Source organism: Budorcas taxicolor, chromosome 20 (genome assembly GCF_023091745.1).
Source record: "Budorcas taxicolor isolate Tak-1 chromosome 20, Takin1.1, whole genome shotgun sequence".
Classification (NCBI taxonomy): Eukaryota; Metazoa; Chordata; class Mammalia; order Artiodactyla; family Bovidae; genus Budorcas; species Budorcas taxicolor.
The window spans coordinates 15,062,621-15,078,362 of NC_068929.1; the positions used below are offsets into that span (position 1 = coordinate 15,062,621).

The window sequence follows — 15,742 nt, forward strand, 5'->3', positions numbered from 1 at the left end:
CCATCAAGGCCAGAAAGACCAATGAAAACAATCCAAGGCCAGCCATGATTCAGTGGCAATTAAGTGAGTGCAGAGCAATTAAGAGGGAGACCTGCCTAGCCATCTGGGGGGCACGTGAAGGGCATCCTATCGAGAGGTACAGAGAGGCCTTGGCTAGAGGGAGGAAGCACGTGGCTTCTCTGCTGCACACCTTACACTTTCTCCTGATGGCCATGCCCATTTAAACGATGTCACTGTCGTCATGAAAGTGAAAGGGAAGTCGCTCAGTCTTGTTCGACTCTTTGCGACCCCATGGACTGTAGCCTACCAGGCTCCTCTGTCCATGGGCTTTTCCAGGCAAGAGTACTGGAGTGGATTGCCATTTCATTGCCGTCATGGTCGTCATCTAATACTGGGAGCTACAGATGTATTAACCCATTCAACCATCACCATCAAACATTTGTTGGGAGCTACACTGTGTGGATCACAATAAACTGTGGAAAATCCTGAAAGAGATGGGAATACCAGACCACCTGACCTGCCTCTTGAGAAACATATATGCAGGTCAGGAAGCAACAGTTAGAACTGGACATGGAACAACAGACTGGTTCCAAGTAGGAAAAGGAGTACGTCAAGGCTGTATATTGTCACCCTGCTTATTTAACTTCTATGCAGAGTACATCATGAGAAATGCTGGGCTGGAAGAAGCACAAGCTGGAATCAAGATTGCTGGGAGAAATATCAATAACCTCAGATATGCAGATGACACCACCCTTATGGCAGAAAGTGAAGAGGAACTCAAAAGCCTCTTGATGAAAGTGAAAGAGGAGAGTGAAAAAGTTGGCTTAAAGCTCAACATTCAGAAAACGAAGATCATAGCATCTGGTCCCATCACTTCATGGGAAACAGATGGAGAAACAGTGGAAACAGTGTCAGACTTTATTTTTGGGGGGCTCTAAAATCCCTGCAGATGGTGACTGCAGCCATGAAATTAAAAGACACTTACTCCTTGGAAGGAGGGTTATGACCAACCTAGATAGCATATTGAAAAGCAGAGACTACTTTGCCAACAAAGGTCCGTCTAGTCAAGGCTATGGTTTTTCCAGTGGTGATGTATGGATGTGAGAGTTGGACTGTGAAGAAAGGTGAGCACCAAAGAATTCATGCTTTTGAAAACTATGGTGTTGGAGAAGACTCTTGAGAGCCCCTTGGACTGCAAGGAAATCTAACCAGTCCATCCTAAAGGAGATCAGTTCTGGGTGTTCACTGGAAGGAATGACGCTAAAGCTGAAACTCCAATACTTTGGTCACCTCATGCGAAAAGTTGACTCTTTGGCAAAGAGTCAACTAATGCTGGGAGGGATTGGGGGCAGGAGGAGAAGGGGATGACAGAGGATGAGATGGCTGGATGGCATCACGGACTCGATGGACGTTGAGTCTGAGTGAACTCTGGGAGTTGGTGATGGACAGGGAGGTCTGGTGTGCTGAGATACATGGGGTAGCAACGAGTTGGACCCGACTGAGTGACTGAACTGACTGACTGATATGTGTATTAACATGGGTCAGTAACCATGAGGTGGGTACTACCAACATTCTCACTTTACGCAAGAGGAAATGAGGTGCAGAGACTTTGTGTCTTGGCTGTGATATCTTGGCCATGGCAATGCTCAGCAAGTGACAGGTAAAACTAGAGTTCAGATCCAGGCAGTCTGGCTCCAGAGTCATCACTTTTAACATTCTAAAACCTGCTGCTCAAACTCAGTTTCCCTGGATGCCCATGGATGGCCAGATACGTCAATAAGGTCATCCACGTAGACCCCCTACCCGCATACTCAGACCTCTCAAACTCATCTTGACAGTCTGCTTTTTACTCTCTGTGATAGCGGCCTTACTGGCAGTATCTGTGGCTCTTTCACAAAAAAAAAAAAACACCTGCACACAGAGAAGCCTTTATAACTCAGCAGGAGTGCCCTCAAGTCTAAGACTCAGCATCCTGGACCATGCAGATTTTCTTCCAAAGAGACTTCACTGAGATGCACCCTTGCCAAACAAGTCCATAAAGGGGTTTATCAAATATTGGGCACCCAACCTCTAGAATGGAGAAGGCAATGGCAAGGCTGCCCTCTTCTGGAATCCCGTCCATTTCTGCTCTACAAGCTTCAGCTTCTGTCACCCTGTCACTGCACAACTTCTGACAACTCAGTCCCTGCTGGGTGGTGGGGGAGAGAGATGTAAATCATCATCCACAGTCACTGGGGAGATCATGTTTAGAGGACTGGCAAGTTCTCTTTCTCTCACCTTCAGGTTTGCCCCAGCACAGCAGAAATCTCTGCAACCTCGGACACTGGTAGTGCCTAGATTACTCGCCTGTGGTCAGTGTGGAGCCCAAACTATACGTTCCGCAGATTCACAAGCTTGAATCTTTAACCTCTTTGGCTACGTGCACCTGTCCATTGAACTATTTCCACTCAGTTCCATTGGAATTATTTCCACAGTTTAGGTTTTTATATGCAGATAATATCCACCACGGGGCTTCCCTTGCAGCTCAGATGGTAAAGAATCCGCCTGCATTGCAGGAGATGCAGGTTCGATCCCTGAGCTGGGAAGATCCCCTAGAGAAGGAAAGGGCAACCGACTCCAGTATTCTTGCCTGGTAAATTCCATGGACAGAGAAGCCTGACAGGCTACAGTCCATGGGGTCGCAAAAAGAGTCAGACATGACTTAGCAATTAAACAACAGTATCCACTATTCGTAATTAATGTTTTCAAACAACTGAGGCAGTTTTATGACATAGGCGCTAAGCCAGTGCATAACCTGAGTTACTGTAACAAAAGCTATAAAGAAAACCTAGGAACAAATAACAAACTAACTTACTCTTACTAGAACATCATATGAAACAGTTCAAAAGTTCCTTCACAGGAATTATTTTGCTCCTCTCTTTGAAGCCTTTTATAGACTGCCTGCAATGAAGGCAGATTTTTTCTCTGCTAAAATACTGACCAATTCTCATTCTGTTCCTCAGAATAAAGTTGTTTCTGATGCCCCACAAGTAGCTATCCATGACTTCTTAACGTACAACTGCTTGAAAGTAAAATTTCAATTTAACCCTCTAACCCACAGGCATTTGGGCAAAGAACCAAACACAACTCTGAAAAGTCCTCTGACTTTGTTGACTTACTCATTCCCATTTACAAAGGACAGAGGTTTAGCAATCTTGGTGGGGAGGCAGGAATAAAGAATATTTTCAAATCACTTAAAATAAACCAAGAATATATCCTGATCATGTGATTCTACCTTGCCATGAAATCAGCTGTTTGGTCCTGGTTCTCAGAACAAGACAGACCTTCAATCCAGCTGCAAAGCTACGGATCAATTCTTGGGCCCCCAGCCCTACAATTCATCCTTTCATCTTCAGTAGGGCAAGCTCCCTACCTAAACTCACATCGCTCTTTTAAAAAACAGAAAACAGAATTAATCATCTAATCATCATCTAAAAATCTTTTCCCCTTTCAAATATGGTGTCCTGGAAATCATGAAAATCAAATTTTCCTATTAAACATAATGAATTTCAACCTAAAGTGCTGGGCTCAGGGTAAAATTTTATGGGGTGAGAATTTCATCTCAATTAAAATAAAATGAAGGGCTGGGATGAAGCCCCAAATCAGCAACCTCAAATATCTCCATTCATTTTTCAAACCAACCAGAATGAGCGCCAGGCTGCCATGCTCTGGGAGAGCTGGGCATCTGAGCCATGCCTCCTGCCCGCAGGCCCTCTGGGGGCTGGGTGTGTGGGGACTGGACAAGCCCTGGTCAAACAACAAGGACATGGGGCTCTCCAGAAACCAAAGCGATGGGATGGCGCCAGCACTGCTGGAGGCGCAGAAACACAGCCTCAGCTGGATGCATTTCTCAGGCTCAGCGGTCATCACAGGGAGGCTGCAGCTTCCAGAGCCTGAGAAACACATCCTAGAACCCAGAAAAGGCCCTGGGGTGGACCATTCCAGTTCTCTGCATCACCCGGGGCAAGGAAGCCCTGAGAGGAGGCTGCACTGGAATGGCAGGGCGGAAAAAGACACTCTAGCATCTCTCCTCTTGCGAAAATAGGATGTTATTGTGGAAAATTCTCAGCAAGCAGGTGAGTGTAAGCACTGGGCTTCACACTCAAAGATGCTTGTCCCCATTGGGTCCTAGATTTTCCAACTTGATCAAGTCTCTTAAGCCTCTCTGTGCCACTGTTTATTATGAAGATAAAAGGAAATTATTTATACAGAGACTGAGCTCTGGTCTTGATAATCAGAGCTTAATATAATTAACACCGACACAGTGCGTACTAGGGGCCGTGCAGTGTCCTTCTAGTTTTGTATATATCAACTCATTTAATCCTCGCATTCTGGGTACAGTTTATCATCTCCATTTTACAGATAGGAGAATCAGCACAGAGAAGTTAAATAATGTGCCTCAGGTCAGACAGCTAGTAAATCACAGCTGTAGCAGCAGTATTGTATATCCTATCATTATTATTAGCATTGATTGCCACTTATACAATTCCTATTTAAAACTGGAAACATTTGCCAAGAATTTTTCTTTGGCACTGTTTCTAAACTCTGCAAACTGTACAGAAAGATTCCTGAAGCTAGCCAAAATAAAACTCTGTTTCTTTAACTCCTTTTCAGAGTAAATAGATAGACAGATAAGGGTTGCTTGTGGACTTTGTCCATCTAGTCCTGGGGCAGAGGGTGGCTCTATAGAGGTCAGGGCTGAGGAGACCTGGGAGGGGCCAGGGCTGTGCGAGAGGGTGGTAAGAGGCAGGGGGTGGAGTTAGAGGACAAAACTCCTCTCCAGGAAGCTGTGGTGGCTGCTTCCTAGCTGCCTTCAAAGGAAAACAGGTGATCCCACTCACACAATTCTCCAGGGACTGAAAGCAGTGGCTGCTCCCGTTACAGCCCTAGCTCCTAAGGCTGAGCTCAGGGCTGGACCACTGAAGTCCAGTGGGGGAGAGGGGTCCAGCCTGGCACCTCACTTTCTTCACTCTCTCCTCCCTTCTGCCAGACTCCTATGACTGCAATACTCTCTGGAGTGATTATTAACATGAACACCGTTTTGACTACAGGTGCAGGAGGTGGGGGGCAGTGGGGGTGGGGAGCACATATGTATAGATATACTTCAAGGAAAACAATGCTGGAAGGATAAAATCTCCAAGATGTTTTTATACTAGGATTTTTTTTTTAAGCAAAAGGTATATTACACTCACTCTATCCTTTCAAATAAATACACAAAAACCCTAACATCACCCAAACAGACACGGTTAGCAGTAATTACAATCTATTTTCAGCTGCTTTGGCATCATGTATGTGAAACTGCCTCTAACTGCCACTTTCTTAAGCAAGTAATTCCAATAAGAGCGTTGGGAGAATCATGGCAGGTAATCACATTAGGGTGTAGGTGGAGGAGACCGGGATACAGAGGGGCGGGTGGAAAAAAGAATAGGATGAATATCTCAAGAATGAATTACAGGCTAAGTTTTTTATTGAAAGTTGTCATATAATTGATATTATGACTTGCCTTCTAAGGTGATAACCCCTTCCTTCCATTGATAAGTAAGGGCTTCTGAGGGCTTCACTAGGACACTCTATTCTCTTGCCTTCACTGGCAAATTCCTGTGTCCTCCAAAATACAGAAGAGCTGTTGGTAGCCCGTCTAAATGTATAATATACTAAAAAAAGGCACTTCCCCTTTTCTTCTGCATTGTGTATGCCTCAGTTGTGGGAGAATTAAAAGCAAAACACCAAATGCAAACATGATCTTAGCTTTCAATATTCTACCTGACCATGAAATATTTTTTTTTAAATCTGCTCATTGACCATCTCTTTATTCACTAAAATTGACTTTGCATATGACAAAATGCAAACACAATGCGAGCTGAACTAGAATTGTTCCTGTTTTAATGAGCAAGTGGACAACCTTTCAGATTAGATGTCTTTTTAGAATACTCCCTTAAAATACCTAAGAAAGATTTTGACCAACATACTAGCCTAAGAATTATATGGCATTCATGAAATTTTACTTAAAGACATGAACAAAACTTTTAAGAACACAAAATTTGAGTAAGTGGAGCAGGCTTGCATGAAAATACAAAACCCTCTATAACCAGCCAAGGTGCATTTAACATTTCCAGCAGATAAATTTGCACTACCACCATCACTGTCAATAAGCAAAATACATATCACCTATCACTTATTGTATCACTTCTATTTCCCAAATCAACTTAACACTTTAGGGGTTTACCGTTCTTAATAAATTTAAAGACACAGCTAGAGAAAGACAAGACAATTAATCAGTGGAAAATGAAATGCTTTTTTCATGTCGGCTCTCAGCATCAGAGGTGAAAAGAAACAGTGATACCATCATTTTACAAAAGGAGATAAAACAGCAGATAGTAATGTGTACAATGCAAATATCTCTTATGCAACTGACAACAACAGGTCCCAGATCAAGAGGAAAGTTAAAAAGCTACATCCTAACCCACTTTGAAAGCCAGTATCAGATATACAAAACTTTCTTCCAATCACAAAAATTTATATACTTCTATGGAAAAAAAGTACAACTCTCTAGTTGCAATTGGCATATAAAAGCTAAAGAAGCCAGTAGTTGACATAACCTAGCATTTCTGCAAGGCAGAGAGCCTCCTCCACAGGCCTTTCCAGTTCAAACCTGATCCTCAACCAAACATATCTTTCCAAATTGAAGAGGGATCCCTCAAAAAAAAAAAATAATAATAATAATAACTCTGGGTATTTTCTCTGGAATGACCAAAACACTTGCTTCCCAAAGCTTAAGTAACTCTTGTTCCTAAGAAAACTATCATCTACTGCTTTTAAAAAAACTATTTATTTCAAGACAGTGTACTCTATCAAGAAATTATGGCTAGGAGTGCTTTTTTTCCCTCTCTTTCAATGATTTGTGTGTTTCAACGATTTCAATGTTTGTGCCCTTCTGTGCAAAGTCACCAAATTCCTGATGATGACTGATAAACCTGTCTTCCTATTCTGACCTTTTCTAACTAACACCTAACCATCTTTAAAGTTGCCAAAAGGCAACACAAGCTAATGAAAAAAAAAAAGCAAAAGAACCCACTTCACATAATGCCTGGGTCACTTACACTGTGAATGTCCCGCCTAACAACTAAAACTTCAGCCCCATCAAACTGAAATGACAATCTAATGCTGCATTCAAAACCCGGAACTGTTTTATCCATTCGTACTTCGCACAGACTGACAAAGAGGAAAGAACTGGAGAGGGGGGCAAAAAAGGCCGGAAAACCCCCTATCGCTTCGAAAGTCATCAAACCCCCAAACCCAGTAAACTCACACTTGTATACCAGCAGTGCTGCAGCTACACCAGAGATTAACGGTAAACGTGAGAGCTTTCTGATATTAAACTACGTCCAGAGAAGCAGAATTTCCCCAAATCCAGTTCACACACATTCTGCTTTCAACATGTTAACAGCCATTTCGCTAACACCCTTTCATTACACGATCGAATCTGGTTACCAAAGTACATTTCTGCACTCAAGCGGTTGGCCTGAGCTTTCCTGTTCTCTTTGTCTTGTGATCTGCCGGGCAGTTTCTGCCCTTGGGAAGTGAGCGTGAGAGCTGTGGATTCCAGACAATTCCGCACGATCTTTCAGCTCGGGCTTGCACGCTCTCTCGCTCCCTCTAGCCGGCTCCATATTGCGGGGCCGGTCCCTCCGGTCTCGCCCCACGTTACAAAAAGCTAGATTTCTGGGCTATCCGAAGACCCCATTAAATCTGCCTCCAACAACCTGCCACAGGCCCGGCCAGCACCACACGCCGAGCTAGGGCCCCAGCGACCGGCCGCCCCGAGGCACACTTCCCCCACCCCGGAAGAGGAGGGAGGCAAACTTCGAAGGGCGGGGGCGGCGGGCGAGCTCCTGGGACCCCCGCCCGGCCCGGGCAGCGACCCAGGTGCAGCCGGAGAGCGCGGGGGAAAGCAGAGATCCGGCCCGCTAACGCGAAGGCGGCGGTCAGGGCGCTCTCCTTCGCTGAAGGGCTCCGGAAAACTGCAGCCGGGCGACTGGGGGGAACCCTCAGGAAAGTGTACGGTGACGGAGAGGTGGCGGAAGCCCGAGTTCGCCTGCAACTCCGGGGAAGAATGCTCCCGGCGGCGCGCACACCCCGCTCGGAAGAGGACCAGGGAAACGAGAGCCGCGAGGGAGCCGGGAGCACGCGGGGACGCTGGCCAAGAAGGGGACCCGCGGGTGCCCGGAGGGCGGCAGATGCCAGCGGGCAGGGAGGACGGCGGCCGGCTCGCTTCCCCCGGCTCGGTTCTGCAGAAGGAGAAGCGGCTGCTGGTGACAGGAAGAGAGCGGCTGTGGCCGCGCGCGCACGCACCGCCTCCCCCTCCCGAGCACACACCCGGACCCGCTGCCGCCGCCTACCTCCCCCACCGGCCGGCTTCCTTCCTCTGCTGAGCCCAGGCTACATCGGCAGCCTCTGGCGCGCACGGCTCCAATGAGCCCCTGACCCAGCTCAGATCCGCCAGCCGTTCCCGACCCGAGCTCGCCGTCTCCAACCCGCTGCCAGCCGTGGCCGCCGCTTCCTCCAACTCCGCTCCAGCTGCTCGCGACTCCTTTCCGTGCGCCAGCAGCTCCAGCGCCCGGCAGCGGCCCCGCCTCCGGCCCCGCCCCGCGCGCCCCGCCCCCGAGCCCTCGCCAACCAGCGCCCGCGGCTCCGCCCCTCTCCGCTGGCACCGCGCCCTCCGCCGCTGCCATTCACCGCGCGGCCAGCGAGCCCGGCGGCCAGCTGGGCGGAGCTCGGATCCTGCCGACCCTTCCTGCGGCTCCGCTCCCCTTCCGCCCCCAGCCGCGGGGATGCCCTGGGCGACCCGGCCGAGTGCTCTGGGTTTTCGCCCGCCGGGCCGGCCAGGTTGCTCCCCGCCTGGGGCTGAGCCGGCTGCCGGGCGTCTTCGAGACTGGAGGCGGCGGGTCTGGGAGAGACCGAGGACGAGTTCAGACTGAGAAGCTGCGTCTCTAACCGCGGTGTCGTGAAACACACCCCAGCATCTTTCGAGCCCCCAGTGTCCCAGCGCAGGGGCTGGGGCGGGGAGGACTCGGATTCCAGGCTAGCCAAAGCCGGAGGCCCTGCAGTTCTCTGCTTGGCCAGTGCGGCCGCGGAGGTGGGCGGAAAAACCGCGCCACCCCGCGTGGCGCCTCGGGGTGAAGGAGGGGTGAAAGGGTGAACCGGAGGGACAGGCGTCCGCAGCCTGCCTCGAACTCCAGGAGCCTGGCTGGCACTGCCGTCCCCGGGAACCAGGCGGGCCCGCCAGAAGGGCAGAGTTTCATGAGGAGGGCGCACGCTGGCTGATCCCTCCCAGTCCTGAGATGACGGAGCAAATGTAGGTCGCTCAGGCAGACCGCAGTTGCTCGTGGCTCGGTGGGAGGAAGCTCACGGGAACTGTGAATTCCTTAAATTTCTTAATTTTCTAATGCACATTTTTCAGCTAGTCCTCATTATTTTAGTTGCTCAAGAAAAATCTGCTGTTGATACAAACCTTCCTCTGACGGTATGATGGGGTGCCACCACCCCCCCTGTTCCTCTTTCGCCCATGAAAACACGTAATAGTCCGCCTTTTAAAAACCTCTTCCCAGATTCGGTTTCGAGACCTGCACCCGCCCAGTCGACTTGCCCTAAAGCCCTGTTCCCAATTTCCTTGTAAGAATATTACTTTTTTTTTTAACCAATAATTTTACTTTTGTCAAAGTTTGAGTTTGGTGGGGTTTTTTTTTTTCCAGGTTTTTTTTTTTTTTAATTCCGTTGTTTTTTTCTTTTATTTTTAATGGACAATGGAAGTAGAGGAAGAATATCCTGAAATTTATTGACTGTCCTTAGGAAAGACAGTCATCCCTAAAGGTGATTCACATTCTGATGGACAGCTTAGTTCTACTCTAGGTTTTTCAGGCCTGGCATTTTTGTTCTTCCAACGTATTTCTTGAGCTGGGGATACAAAAGCAGACAGCTACCTACTTACGTAAGAATCCACTTCATCTAAAAGTAAATATGAAGGTTTCCAGGCTACATCATTCCCATGCATCCTGTGAAATGGAGGACCTCATATATTGAGCTTTATAAATGAAAGGAGGGGCCTCACCCTGTGACAGAATAACTTTATCCAATCCAATAAACTGAGATATAACTGGTATGACATTTGCTGTATTTCCGTTAGGCATGGGCCTGAAGAAACCTTACCAACTGTCTCCTCTCCTTCATAATGAGTTCCTGGAAAGACACTTACATACTGCTCTAGTGGGGTTCTATTCTCCCTAAACTAAAAATAGCATGAACTCCTTGATCAAGCTGCTTTTTCTAGACTTCAGCCACTTATTTCCAGTATATATATATTTTTCTATCATATTTGAACACATAGCGTAAGTCCATAGAGTGTTGCCTGCAAGGACAATATGTCTCTCTTTCCATAAATCGATAATTTTAGTCTTTGTTTCCGGAGAAGGCAATGGCAACCCACTCCAGTACTCTTGCCTGGAAAATCCCATAGACAGAGGAGCCTGGTAGGCTCCTCTGGGGTCACGAAGAGTCGGACACTTACTGAGCGACTTCACTTTCACTTTTCACTTTCATGCATTGGAGAAGGAAATGGCAACCCACTCCAGTGTTCTTGCCTGGAGAATCCCAGGGACGGTGGAGCCTGGTGGGCTGCCATCTGTGGGGTCGCACAGAGTCGGACACGACTGAAGCGACTTAGCAGCAGCAGCAGCAGCAGTCTTTGTTTCATCTCTATTAAATTGATACCTCTTCACCATTTCACCAAAATTCAAATATTTATTCATTTTCTACTAACTTGAATAATAAAAGCGAAAGTCACCAGAATAGCAGTATTCAGATTTTTAAAAAATAACTTCTGCCTTTAATCTAATCTTATCTGGACTCCCAAAATGTAACTGTTATAAGAAGCCATGTGGTGAGACCAAGAGCATCTCTAGGTCTTTGGATCTGCCATGGCATTACATCTTGGGCATTTGTTGGAAATACAAATTCCCTCCTCAGTGAAATAGACATACTGGGGGTAGAGTCTGTGAATCTGTTTTAATATGCCTTCCAAGTGGCATGCTAGGGTGTGAGAACCATTGCTCCAGGCCTAAGGCATCTGGAAACACAAACTGAAACCACTGCAATAAAATGCTCAAATAAATGCGCAAACACTACTGTTCAATCAGTAACAGCCGAACTGGTGGCTGGCAGCCGTGCCACCATCAAAGAGCTCAAAATGTCAAAGGAGGTACAGTTCTCCAAAGGGAGAGAGGATTTATCGTGTGGTGACATGATATTATGGTTGGTGACAGCGAAGGTGGCTCAGAAGGCAGACCTACAGGGGTCAAGGACCCCCAACACTGAAAGGCTTTCAGAGCCCACAGCAAGCTGAGAAGTACCCTCCTCAAAGAGGACCAGTAGGATATTCTCATTTGTCACCATCACTGCAGCTACTTCAATGACAGGAGTGCTAGAACAAGCTTCCGTTAGGACTTCCCTGGTGGTTCAGTGGCTGAGAGTCTTCCTGCCAATACAGGGGGCCCTGAGTCAATCCCTGGTGCAGGAAGATTGCACATGTAAGCCTGGGCCTCACAACTACTGGGCTTGTACTCGGCAACAAGAGAAGCCAGTGCAACGAGAAGCACGTGCACCGCAGCTAGAGAGTAGCCCCCACTCGCTGAACTAGAGAAAGCTCACACGCAGCAGCAAAGACCCAGAAGAGCCAGAAATAAATAAGTAAACAACTTCAAACAAAAAGAGCAAACTTCCTTTAGACTTGAAACCTAAGTCTGTCATTCAGGGTCAAAATCAAAATTAAACGAGAACAAATGCCTTCAAGCCTTTGTCTTACAGCCGGCAGCTCGGGCACTATGTAGGCGCTTGCTAGATATGCAGAATCCCAGACCTGCTGAATCACAACCTGCATTTTAACAAGGTCCCCAGTTGTTTTGTATGCAAGTTAAACTCTGAGATGCTTTTAGACCGATCCTCAATTTTGGAATTGCCTGGGGAGCTTATAAAAATCCCAATGCCTGGATTACACAACAGATTATATCAAAATCTTTGGGGGTTGGAACAGAGTCATCAATATCTTTTAAAGTTCTTCATATGATTCCAGTATTTGAAGCCAGGTTTAAGAACCACTGTCTTAAAGGACCCAGGTGGGAGAAGTGCCATAGGAAAGCCAGCTAGGGAGAAACTGGAGCGTAAATGGCTGGTCTTAAAGGAAGCAGCTGGTACTAGAGTTTAGCAGACTGTGGCCACGCAGGAATGTGAGCCCAGATTTGCCAGGCCTTTCAGAGAGAAGTTGGAAATCCAGATTTTTTTTTGTGTGTGGGCGATTTCCCAATTATTAAATGCTGGCAATTCATTCAACATTTTTTGAACCCTGGGTTTAGGCCACATAAGAGTTATGACCACCAGTTTATAGTTTTATGATGCTCTATGACATAAAATTAAGTGGGCCTAAAAAAAGAATAAAAAAAGAAAGGACGCCCAAGAAGATAATGAACTTGAGGTCAAACTGTTAATCTCAAGGCTCATGTATTTCGAAACTTCTGTTCTCTACAACACCAAACATTTGCAGGAATTCAATGGCTGAGAATTGGTAATGGGTGAGATACCAGTGCTAGCAACCTTGGGGCAAAATGCTCTGACATTTTGCCCAATATTTTTATTTGCCCTATCTCCTGCCCTGATAACTAAAATGGGAGAAAAATCAATCTTTGTATTATTTAGCTTAAAGTTTTCCACTCTTTGTGAGCTACCTAGGTTAAACACATATTATTATGAGGCGCATAAAAAATTATTGGCTGGAATAGTACTTCCTAACAGAGGGAGAATTCAGAAGGCCAACAGATTGAGAATTCTCATTCTGCTGTTGGCAGATACATGCTGATAACCATGTACATGCTGATAACCATGCTGATAACCATGCTGAAGGATCAGAAGGAGAGGCAACTTCCGGACTGTACCCTCAGTGAACATGTCAGATCATCATCACCTGTACTCAAAGTTCTGATACATGCTGATAACCATGTTGAAGGATCAGAAGGAGAGGCAACTTCCGGACTGTACCCTCAGTGAACATGTCAGATCGTCATCACCTGTACTCAAAGTTCTTTGGTCATAATCTGTGGTCTGGGCATTTCTTGTCTCTTTCAGCTCTTTAGTCCTCACACTTTGGGAAGGAAACGAACTAAATCAACCAGTATGCAATGGAAGTAAATGAGCCACCTTAGTAATAACTTTCAGTTAATTCTATTCTGTATCTGCTCTCAAAATCCCCTGTAATAAGAAGCTGGATTAAAAAAATGTGATAATCTAATTTGAGTTGATAAAATATAAAACATGCAAACAAAATTTTGTAGCTATTTTTTTGAATGCCAGGAACCACTTGTATTTTTGTATGACTCCAGCAAATAATAGACTTCCCGGTACACTATGGACACTCGGTAATGGAGAAAGGTCTGGAAGTTTAAATGAAACAACTGGAAATTCTTAATATGTGTTACTGTTAAAGCAATAGAATGCAAAGGTTGTTCAGACAGAATCTCTGAAGGTCTGAGTAAGTCAGAACCAGATGTGAGGACAGAGCAACAGGGCCATTAATGCTACCAGTCAGTTCAGTTCAGTTCAGTTCAGTCGCTCAGTCGTGTCCGACTCTTTGCAACCCCATGAATCGCGGCACGCCAGGCCTCCCCGTCCATCACCAACTCCCGGAATTCACTCAAACTCATTTCCTTCTAGTCGGTGATGCCATCCAGCCATCTCATCCTCTGTCGTCCTCTTCTCCTCCTGCCACCAATCCCTCCCAGCATTAGGGTCTTTTCCAATGAGTCAACTCTTCGCATGAGGTGGCCAAAATATTGGAGTTTCAGCTTCAGCATCAGTCCTTCCAATGAACACTCAGGACTGATCTCCTTTAGGATGGACTGGTTGGATCTCCTTGCAGTCCAAGGGACTCTCAAGAGTCTTCTCCAACACCAGACTTCAAAAGCATCAATTCTTTGGCGCTCAGCCTTCTTCACAGTCCAACTCTCACATCCATACATGACTACTGGAAAAACCATAGCCTTGACTAGACGGACCTTTGTTAGAGTGGTGCTAAAACATCACCAGGCCTGGAGCAACTGGAAAGCTACATGCAAGGAAGAATGAACCTTGATGTTAGTACTCCACTGAATATGGGGTATTGAGTGAAAACGGATCATAGATCTACACTTAAAAATGGAACTTTTAAAAGAGAACATAGGTTTAGGAAAGAGTTCTTAAGTATTAGGACACAAAAAGCATGAACTATCAAGAGAAGAAAATCAATAAATTGGGTTTCATCACAAACATTTGTTTCTCAAAAACCATTCATGAAACTAAAGAGCCACATCTTGGAGAAGATATTGTCAAAACATATATCCGACATAGGACTTGTGTTTAGAATAGGTCAGGAACCCTCACAACACAATCATATTTTTTTTTTAAGTAAACAAAACGTTTTTAAAAATGGACAAAAGATTTGAACACTTTACCCAAGAATAAAGTGTACAGAAGCTCAGCATCTTTAGTTATTGGGGAAATGCAAATAAAAACAACAATAAGAAGGGATTCAAATAGATAACTTGCATGCAGTGTTGATAACAGTGCTGTTCATAATAACCAAAAGCTGAAAACTACACAAATGTTCATGAACAGATGAAAGGCTAAACAAAGTATACTGATGTGCAATGGAACATCATTTGGCTGTAAAAAAGGGAATGAAGTTCTGACACATGCTACAACGTGGGTTAAAGCCTGAAAACATCCATACTACACGGGGTGGGGAAGCTTGAGGGATGTTTCATCCTGCCTTTGGAAAACCTTACCAAAGTGTCCCAGGCACCTAATGGGGAGCACCCCTCCCCCATCAGTGAGCAGTGTTGTTTATATACCCCACCTCACACGCCTTCCCTTGGTGCTATTTCACTTGTACTCTTTGATTCCCTTTTGTGTAGGCTCCTTGAAGCTTTGTCATTTTGATTAAAAATCGTTTACAAAGCTTACAGTATGCTTGGTTAGCTTTCAGCTTTCTGAGCTAACATCATATTCCAGTCCTTCCAGTTTTGGAGAATAAATTGCAGTCACCTTGTTTAGACTTGGTGATATATAAGATTTTCTCCATCACCATCAACAGATTCTCCCTCTCTGGCTGGTTGCTCATATGTTCATTGTCAATATGGATTTCTTTTTCAGAGGGTCCCCTTTTCCGAAGTTTGGAGCCACCTTTCTCCAACAAAAGCAACCTCTTTAGATCTATAAACATGAGTCGGTTGAGCTAAGGAAGCAATTCTGAAATGTTCTATGTTTTTTAAATTTAAAATGGGCTTGCGTTTGGAAAATGACAAGAAGTGTAAATACGAGGAAAAGCAAGCTGATAAATTGTATTTCTTGGTGATTCAACTAATTGGAAATTTCACCCATAGTTGATTATATTCTACACCCAAGCTTTGAGCACTGGCACAAATTGTTAGGGTGCTGTTACAGCTGTCTGGGTAAAAGGATTGGCTTAAATATGCTCATGTTGGCACTGCCAGCATAAAAATTAAGGGCAAAGTCACACTGATAGATAATGAGCCCTTTATCAAGGAAACTGTGCTGGACAATCTCAGTGCTCAGAAAGAATTTTTCAAAAGAAACCCCAGCCTTTGTTCCCTCCACTGGAGGG

General features: G+C 45.6%; 1 protein-coding gene across 1 annotated transcript in view; it reads right to left on the reverse strand.

Annotated features, from left to right (window-relative positions):
• The window catches only part of PIK3R1 (phosphoinositide-3-kinase regulatory subunit 1), a 97,437-nt gene extending 88,810 nt beyond the window's left edge, over positions 1–8,627 (reverse strand). The window contains exon 1 of the mRNA XM_052659332.1: positions 8,439–8,627. The gene's annotated coding sequence lies outside the window, so the exon portion shown is untranslated. The remainder of the gene's footprint in view (positions 1–8,438) is intronic.
• Positions 8,628–15,742: the final 7,115 nt, after the last annotated feature.